The sequence below is a fragment of the Narcine bancroftii genome, chromosome 6 (assembly GCF_036971445.1).
Source record: "Narcine bancroftii isolate sNarBan1 chromosome 6, sNarBan1.hap1, whole genome shotgun sequence".
In the NCBI taxonomy this organism is placed as follows: domain Eukaryota; kingdom Metazoa; phylum Chordata; class Chondrichthyes; order Torpediniformes; family Narcinidae; genus Narcine; species Narcine bancroftii.
The window spans coordinates 209,665,894-209,675,688 of NC_091474.1; positions in this window are offsets into that span (position 1 = coordinate 209,665,894).

A 9,795-nucleotide genomic window follows, 5' to 3' on the forward strand; every position below is an offset into this window, starting at 1 on the left:
TGAATATGCAGTCCAAAACTTTGGGCATGATTGTAGCAGTGAACCAGCCCTAGTTGTTATGCACGGTCAGTGGGGCAGCCGTGGCAAAGGTGGCATTGTGGGTCCTTCTCTTCCGGTACAGACCGGAAGTACGCGTACACGCTTACGTCAGCGTGACGCAAGTTCCGGTACACGAGGGGCAGGCTCCAGATGGCCTTAAAGGCTGCAGCTCAAACTTCAAAGTAAATCAAAGAGCTCACAGCCTGCTGTCTCAGTTCTTTCGCTGCCCTCGCCCACAACCCACAACACTGGTGACCCTGACCTCTCCACGTTCTGGAGGCTTGACACAATGGATCCTGCAGCTGTAGGCGGTGTTGCGTTAAATCTGCCCACATTCTGGACGAACAGGCCCCACACTTGGTTCAGCCAAGCTGAGGCCCAGTTCCAGATCATACAGAGTACTTCGAATTGAATTTAATCTTATGCAAGTTATAAGAAGTTTTAAAGTCAGCTGCTAGCCCCTGTCTGAATTGGTTCAGTAGCTCGGAAATAGCCTCCATTGTTAAGCTAGTTGCAGTTTCTTTTTTTTTCCCCAGATTTGCCGCTTCTTGTAGCCATTTTGAGCCAAACGCGAATAAAAGAAGAGCAAGATGAAAAATCTGCAACACTTTGGTTATGAAATGGAGGTGAAGAAGTGAAAAAATAGAAAGTAGACAGGAGCTCCTGATTGTTGCTTCTTCTACACTATACTGCTGCCAACTGGAAGTCTCAAATCTAGTTTAAAGTTGTTGGCTCTGTTGGTATATTTGTCAGCCACATGTCCAACCATCGCTTGGTGCCACCATTGCTGCTTCCAGTGCCCGCAGATAAGTCACCCTGTGAATGAAAGAAACTCACTCTCTCTGTGTTAGTGTCTATATGTGTGCATGCATGCACTATGCATGTGGACAAATCATACCCAATTCCCCTGGTAATATCAGCTATTGCATATCTCCCACTCGTGCACTACAAACCTTTTCCTTTCACAGTGCCCCTTTCCCGACCAGGAGACAATGCTCCATCTGCCCACCTCTCAGTAAGGGTGCATCATAGGACACACGCACACAACTTGGAGTCTGCACACATGTGATGGTTATAGGGAAAGGTTAAATTAGTTGGTATTGTGCAAAAACATTGTGACTGCATGGGTCCAGTCGAAACTCCTTGAACCTTACTCTTAGTGCCAAATTTGTTCAGAATAGGTTCGATGGGTTCAAGAGAATCAAGGTTGGACATGTGTTATCAACAAAAAGTGGTCTTAATTTACACACAGGGGAACTCATAAAAGGACTCACATTCACAGACTAACTTGGAATAATACACAAATAACTACACATTGGGTGCAAATGAATCGATGCTAAACATTCTTAGCTCCTATTTGGAAATACAAGGGTTAAACACACAATGCCCATCCACCCACAGGCACAGCACACTAATAAACAATAAATTAGTTAAATTAATAAGTATATCAAATGAACTTTGTTTCCAGTTTTGGCCATGGCTCAGGATCTGGGACAGGCCCTTCATAGTCAGGCCTTTGGTGTCCACCTGTAGCCAACAGACTGGACTGTGATGGTCTCCAGGCTGCAGCAAGAGAGAGAGAGAGAGCAAGATTCCATGTGCTAGACTGTTACGAGCCCAGAGGTCCCCAACACCCAGCAGCAATAGATATTCACTAAGACAAATGGTTACTTAAACAAAAGTTGCTTTTGATTATCTTTAAGCATGAAAATAGAATCACACTTTAACTTATCACTATTAACTAACCAAACATCCCCTTTTTAATGTGTATGTAATGTGTGTATAAATTCAGAAAAGTTCTTTGATTCACAGTCCAATCTCACTTCTCATTCCTCCAAGTTTACTGGTTGCAGGCAATTCTTAAATTGTGCACAGAATTTAACATTTATGAAGTTCACCAGGCTTTGGTGCTTGAAAGGTAAATGGTTACCGCTCAGGAAGGTTCTTGTCAGTTTTCAGAGAGAGATTTGTTGTTTGCTGGGCACCCACAACTGATGCCTTTTAATCAGCCACTTCAGTGTCTTGCTGAAGAAACTTGCCCCATCAGGGTTTTCCAGATGATAACCTCTTTCTTTCAGGTCAGACTGAGTTCCTTTTTGTTTGTTTTATTTAAAGTGAAACATTAGGCAGCCAGTCCTCTGTTATGAACCACAAGGTCTTTGATTTCTCTCTCTCTCTCTCTCTCTCTCTATCTCTCTCTCTCTCTCTCTCTCTCAGAGAAAAGCTTGCTTGACTCACTCACTGCTTGCAAAAACCACATGACCTTAGAACAGCAAACAGCACTCCCAGACCGCCTGCGGCTCCGAACCTACTCCTCCGAGTTCTTTCATCTGTTGCTTTTCAAAACAATATTCCAGTAGTGAAGTCTTTTGGGCACTCTCCAAAGGTTTTGCAAAAGCTCTTGGAGCTGGCCTGTCTAGCTTGAACAGAGCTCCATTATTTTAAATGAGATCTGTTTTGAAGTATTTGTATGTGACCTACACTAAAAAAAAAAACTGCCCCATATCTATAATCTGTTACAAGGCATTTTCAATACAGGGCACATCCACGTGGCCAGCGAGTACTAATCGCGCATCAGCCTTACCTGTGGGCAGATCTCACCATTGTTTGTCACATAGGGGACCAATCACACTTTAGTTGAAAGGGCCAATCACCCATCAGCCTCACAGATGGGCAGATCTAAGCCTTGATTGGCAGGTGTGGTGATTTCTGACTAGGTTCCAGCTGGAGAGGCCACATGACCCTCTGAAATCCACACTACAGTTGAACTATACTTGTGCAATCTGATTTCAATCTATAGAGAACAAAGTTACTCAACTGCATATCACAAAACGTGAATGGACGGGAGAACAATGATGGTGGAACTCCCAGAAATGGATAAATAAGTGGCAATGGATCCAATGAGACTGTTCATGATTTTTTTTAACTGATATGATGATCAAACATGTAAAGGCAATCATTCAAGAAGTAAGAACACTGGGATCTAGACCAATACAAACACCAGTAGTAAGATGTACAAAGAGTTCAGACGTGATTCCCAAGATGTGCTCAATGAGGATATTATTACAGTACATAAAGAAGCTACAGATGAAGTGGCATTGCAGACCTCAGGAGAAATTCTGATGAATCCTGAAGGGAATGCTTGGTTCGCCTCCAAGTGAGACACAGCAACAACATTACCGAAGTCTGAGAGACTGAGGAGACTTCTGGTACTGTTAATGCTGCAATTGTATTCCACATATGTAAATAATGTTCTCTGTCATTCCTTTTTTTAAAGGGGATGTTTGTTAAAGGGTAACTATAGCTATAAGGTTCCTGCCAAGCCAAGTGATCAGATCCTCTTGGAGTTTAGTAATATGTTTGTTGAATCAGTCTGGAGATGTGTCTAGAATATGCCGAGATTCTGCACTACTTAATTCCTTATCCACAGAGTTGCCGAAAGACCCACACACCACCCATTCTTTGCAATAAAGGCTAAGATAGCATTTGCATTGGAAATTTATTGCTGTACCAATGTGTTGACTTTTACATCTCAAGAACCGAGATGATAATGATCACTCTGAACTAATAATTACTAATTTCTCCCGGCTCAACAAATGCTATTTTTCTCTACTTTTACAACTAAAGTGAACAAGAACACAGTTCATGCGACTAATCCACCTGTCACCTTTTCAGCCATTTCCACATGGTGCTTGTTTCCAAGTTATTTTGTTTAAATGCACATTCTCAGGAAGATGACAAGACAGTGTGCAAACATTTCTTTTTACCTTGGCTAATCTGTTTCAAAGAATAAGGGAAAGAAGCTAAATGTAAACTTGAGTTACTGTGATATTTGATTCATTCTTAATCATCCTGGCACTTGTCCTGAAAGAACAAATTTTGGAAGAAGTTCAAGGTATCTAAAGATCCTGTTGGAAAATGTTGTGGGTGTCAGATGATAAATATCTATGAGTGTATGAATGGATTGATAGTTGGAAACTGTTGCTTAGCCATAACTCAAGATGTGGAAAATCTGTGATCTGCAGTGCCATAGGGAGCAAAGAGTTATAGAATTGTAGCAGATTGTTTGGCTTTTACTAAAAAAAATGGGAACAGGAGAAGGTGAATATGTTAAGTGTATTTTACAAAGTGGAAATGACTTTTATAAAATATTTGCACAAATTTTATCTTCCATTGTTTTATCACTTTAGCTTTTTAGAATTGGACTCTTCAGCTGCAGAGAAAGGAGATAAACGAGAAACAGTTCAATAAAAACCACATGTGGGAGATGGCTGTGAGGGCCAATGAGGAGTGGTTGGGCCAAATTTAATATTAGGAATAATGGTGAGCCAAAGTGTGCTCACTGTTTTTCTGGAATAAAACAGACAGCAGCTTCCAGACATTGCAAATGCATACTTGAAGCTCTTGATCCATTGATCTATCTTCCACAAGCTTCATAAGAAATAGGTGCAGGAGAAAGTAATCGGGACTATTGAGCCTGCTCCACCATTTAATAAGATCATGGCTGATATGGTTGTAGACTCAGCTCAACCTACCTTCCTGTTCCCCAGAACCTTTAACTCCTTCATTCTTCAAAAATCTATCTGCAGTAGAACCCCTAAAATCCGGACTGCTTGAGGATTTGGACGGGCAAGATTTTCTGGAATCTCGGGCAGTACTTTTAAAGTTCAAATTTACGGAGGACTAAAGAAGAGATGAACAGGTAAATTTTGATATTCATGAGCAAATACAGCATGCTTCATTTAACAAAACTTTTTAAAGAATATCCCGACAAAAATTGCCAATAGGTGGTTTAACAAAAGAAGCTACCTAAGGGGGTGGCTTCACAACCTCCATGGTCACCCTTCAGAAGCGCTGACCCCACACTGAGCCTCTTTCTTCTCTCTCCCCATTTATTTTAAGGGGGTGGGAGAGGGAGGGGGAGAAACACTACATGTATGTAGACTGTTGGGGAATATCTGTGTATTTTGTAGCAGTCTGTGATGCTATCTCCTTGTTTATTGATGGGGAAAAAATATTAAAAATAACGTTTTAAGGAAAAATGTCACTGTGGACCTGTGGCACTGACACATACGCACAGACACACAACAGCCTGCTACATTTAAAAAAAAAAGTTTGAGAGTTTTATAAAAGTCCAGATTCTCAGGTGGTCAGATTTCTGGAATCCAAATTTTTGGACGTACTGAATCTGTGTCTTCAATGCATTCAATGGTGCAGACTCTACTGCTCCCTTTGCAGAGAATTCCACAGATAATTGTTCTGTTCGTAGATTAGATATTAAAATATATCGAGACCATAAAGTCTTGCATCATGCTGAATATTAAGCAAGATGTCATGAGCAACCTTAAATATACAAGAAATTGTTACTCGGCATTTCCAGATGTATATATGTTTTAGTTACTGAAACATGTTTATCTATTAAAGTTAATTCCTAGGAATTGAATTATTGTGAAACATTTTTTCTTATTGTGCTTCTATTTTTTCCTCTCTCACTTGATACCATCTTCCCCTTGCTTTACTTTCCATGTATAATACAATATAGAAATAGATAATCTAATATAAACTTGCAAATTTACAGTCTGAAAAGCTTGGTTAAAATTATTTTAATCTGATTAGATGAAGGGCTTTGCTGTTGCTTTTACCCCTTGCTTGTGTCACAAATGCCTTCCTAGGAGCTTTGGGGCTACAGAGGATCTCTAAAGAGTTAGCTTTCCACTCAAAACTTCCAATATGTTGGAAGTGATTTGCTGTTGGCTGCAAAATTTGGGCTGTTCTGTTGGCCTGATCACCTTGCAACATAAAGGAGGCTGATGCATGAAGAAGAGGAAAAAAAAATTCTACATATCGTACTTTATGTTCCTTTCATTACTGAATTAAAATAAATACTGGCTAAGTGAAAAAAATTGACTCCAATCCCAATTAATTTATGAAATATTATTGACCTGCAGAAATACTGCATTACGAAGAACAGCTATTCTTAGTTGATTAGATAACAGTTTATTGTTATCTGATTGCACAAGCTCAACTAAGCAAAACAGCGGTCCCTGGTCAGTAACTGCATGGTTTTAAAAAAAAATTCCACATCAGTAGGCCCTTTCATGCCAACCTCCACCTGGAGGCTGGCTATAGTATGGAGGGAAAACATAAAATTGACCTTTGAAGGAGCTGCCCCAAAAGGCATTCGTGCCAAGCGACGCCTCGTAGCGTCCCCCAGAGTCAATGGAGGCAGGGCAACCGGTGCCTTAGCACCACCCATCATAAATACACAGCAGACCAATGGCCATCTTCCCTACCTATAATCCCCCACACTGATGGAAGCACTCTGTGTTTCCCAGAACGGTTTCAGCTGCATGAGGCATTATGGGTAGGGAAGACAACCATTGCTCTGCCACATTTTGAGCCGCAGAGAGCGGCCTGGTGAGTTGCTGTGACAACCCACACAGGCCAGCCCCTGATGACCGCCTCTGAACTGATGGTTCCTGCTGCCTGACGGCTCCCACCAGCTGCCCCTATCCTGATGGCTCCTGCCCGCTACTTCTACCTTGAGGGGATCATGGAGGTAAAGGGGTGAGTGGGGAGATGGGTCACAGGCTGATGGCATCATCAACCTGCCCTAACCAACCGGATGCAACGGCTATCATTTCCCAAGAGGGATTGCAGTTGGCACCTTGGAGCCAGTTATGGCACATTCAAGAAGGTAAGTCTCCCAAAGTAAGGGTGGAGAATCTCTACCTTTACAGCTGGGCTTTGTCTTTCCATGAAAGGGCTAGTATTAGTGTGAGGTTCTGCACTTTCATTTCCACTTCAAATCATTGACCCTATTAAATTAGATGTGCAATGGGTTGTCCAATATGGAGGGTAATGCTGTAGCGAAATTCTAGGCACTTGTTAAAATAGGTTATTAGGTAGGCATAACACTGTGGACCAAACTGCCTGTATTTGCTATGTTTTACTGGTCAGGCATGGCATAGAATTCCTGATGACTGCACAAAATTTTCATTAAAATGAAGCAGAATATTTTAATCAGAAGAACGATTGTTTAGTGAAGTTCAAAGATGACAGTTTGATGCAATAGGGAGTTTCCAGCACTATGTCAGCTTATGGGTTTATCCTTAAAACCTGTGTTGCGTTAAAAACAAATTCTCGCTATTGATCACTTGAAAGTCCAGTTAAATAGAATTAAGAAAATTGATGTATTTTCTTGTCTAACCAGAGCTTATTGAATAAGTGAATTAGAATTTCAGGCAGTGTGGATGTGAAACAGTCCATCCTGGTTTCAAGTCACATTCTAATTACACTCCAGTTACCAGTCTCTGACATGAGATCAACAACCTTATTAAATCTGCCAAAATGTTTGGCCTGGAAGTCAGCCTGAAGAAAACTGAGGTCCTCCATCAGCCAGCTCCCCACCATGATTACCAGCCCCCCCACATCTCCATCGGGCACACAAAACTCAAAACGGTCAACCAGTTTACCTATCTCGGCTGCACCATTTCATCAGATGCAAGGATCGACAATGAGATAGACAACAGACTCGCCAAGGCAAATAGCGCCTTTGGAAGACTACACAAAAGAGTCTGGAAAAACAACCAACTGAAAAACCTCACAAAGATAAGCGTATACAGAGCCGTTGTCATACCGACACTCCTGTTCGGCTCCGAATCATGGGTCCTCTACCGGCACCACCTACGGCTCCTAGAACGCTTCCACCAGCGTTGTCTCCGCTCCATCCTCAACATCCATTGGAGCGCTTACACCCCTAACGTCGAAGTACTCGAGATGGCAGAGGTCGACAGCATCGAGTCCACGCTGCTGAAGATCCAGCTGCGCTGGATGGGTCACGTCTCCAGAATGGAGGACCATCGCCTTCCCAAGATCGTGTTATATGGCGAGCTCTCCACTGGCCACCGTGACAGAGGTGCACCAAAGAAAAGGTACAAGGACTGCCTAAAGAAATCTCTTGGTGCCTGCCACATTGACCACCGCCAGTGGGCTGATAACGCCTCAAACCGTGCATCTTGGCGCCTCACAGTTTGGCGGGCAGCAGCCTCCTTTGAAGAAGACCGCAGAGCCCACCTCACTGACAAAAGGCAAAGGAGGAAAAACCCAACACCCAACCCCAACCAACCAATTTTCCCCTGCAACCGCTGCAATCGTGTCTGCCTGTCCCGCATCGGACTTGTCAGCCACAAACGAGCCTGCAGCTGACGTGGACTTTTTACCCCCTCCATAAATCTTCGTCCGCGAAGCCAAGCCAAAGAAATCCTATCAAAAAAGCAACAAAAATTATCTGCAAATACTTCAACAACCTGGCTCTGAATAATCTTATTTTAGCTCTATATCCTCATTATTGTTCTGGTTTCTTTGAGCATTTGCAATGAGCATTATAATGCTACTGACAAAGTGATGGGAGCTATCCCATTAAATTTTACCAATATTTTGTGACTGATGATGGAGCAATAGGGCACTTACAGGCATCCACCTTCTAGGCCAATGGAAATTACATTAGAAAAGTTCAATTACAAGAAAATTGCTCCCAACGTTGCAAGATTGACTGCAATTGAAATCTGCTTTATTGGTACAAGGTACTTTGAAGTATCCCAAAAGGATTTTATATTTTTTTAAACTTTTTGTATCAAACTTCTGCTGTCAAAGTAACATTCTGTTGCTCTCCATTTCTCTGCCTCTTTCCTCAAGCGGTTTGACTTCAATTTAAACCATCGGGAGCATTCACCTATTTTTCTTTACAACTGCTTTTGTTTCATTGTCATTCATTTAAACTCCAAGGAGTTTGGTCATGACCCAGACCTTTTATAGCCCTTCAATTAATCCTGCCCTTCCAACTGCATGCTGTTTTGTGCTTAACTATTGTACTAAAGTCAAGACCGAGAACTTGCCATGTTAGGATGTGAAGTGAGGGCTTCAATTCCATTTGTGTAATAAGTATAAATGTCATTAAGGCTCAGCTGGAAAGGTATGCAGTTTCTTTCCCTGTTCCGTTTTGTTGTTATTTCAACCTTCTTGGAAATGATTGAAAAGTTTTGTCCACTGTTTTTACCCACTCCATTTAGGAAATGAAAAAAAAAAGTTTACATTGAACGAAAAACCATTCAAATCATTTAATTGCAATATTTACTTAACCATATGAAGTTAGGAGGGGCTGTTCAGATTTATGAGAATATTTCCATTGGATGGTTGATACAGTATGTAACTAAAGGGATTACTTTACTTATGCTCGAATGAATGTCAGTAGAAGTTAGGAATTTTTGATTTACACAGAGAATTATCAGGACAGAGTACCATACAAGGAGAGAATGCTAGAAATGGAATCCCCTAAAGCTTTTTGGAGAGAGATGTAGTATTCTAACTAAGCCACTGGAGACTGAAGCTGGTAGATGTAAAGGGTTCTTTTCATCACAAGTAGGTCTTCTGAAGAACCTATTTTCCTCTCCTGACACTGAACAGGACAGTGATGTTTTATACTTTTTCAGACACAAAGATGACCTTAAATTATTACATACAGATATGATTAATGATGATTACCTACTTAACATTTTAAGTGTATGTAGGTCACTTTGCAGAATTGCATATTCACTACAGGAGAACTTCCCAAATAGCAGACCCCTTTGTATATTGAAATACCAATGGCTAATCTGAGGGTTTTGAGCAGAAAACACCATTCACCCAGAATACACTACCTTTGTTAGAGTATTGAGAGATGGCTCCCTAGATATATAAGGAGCTAAAATATTAATT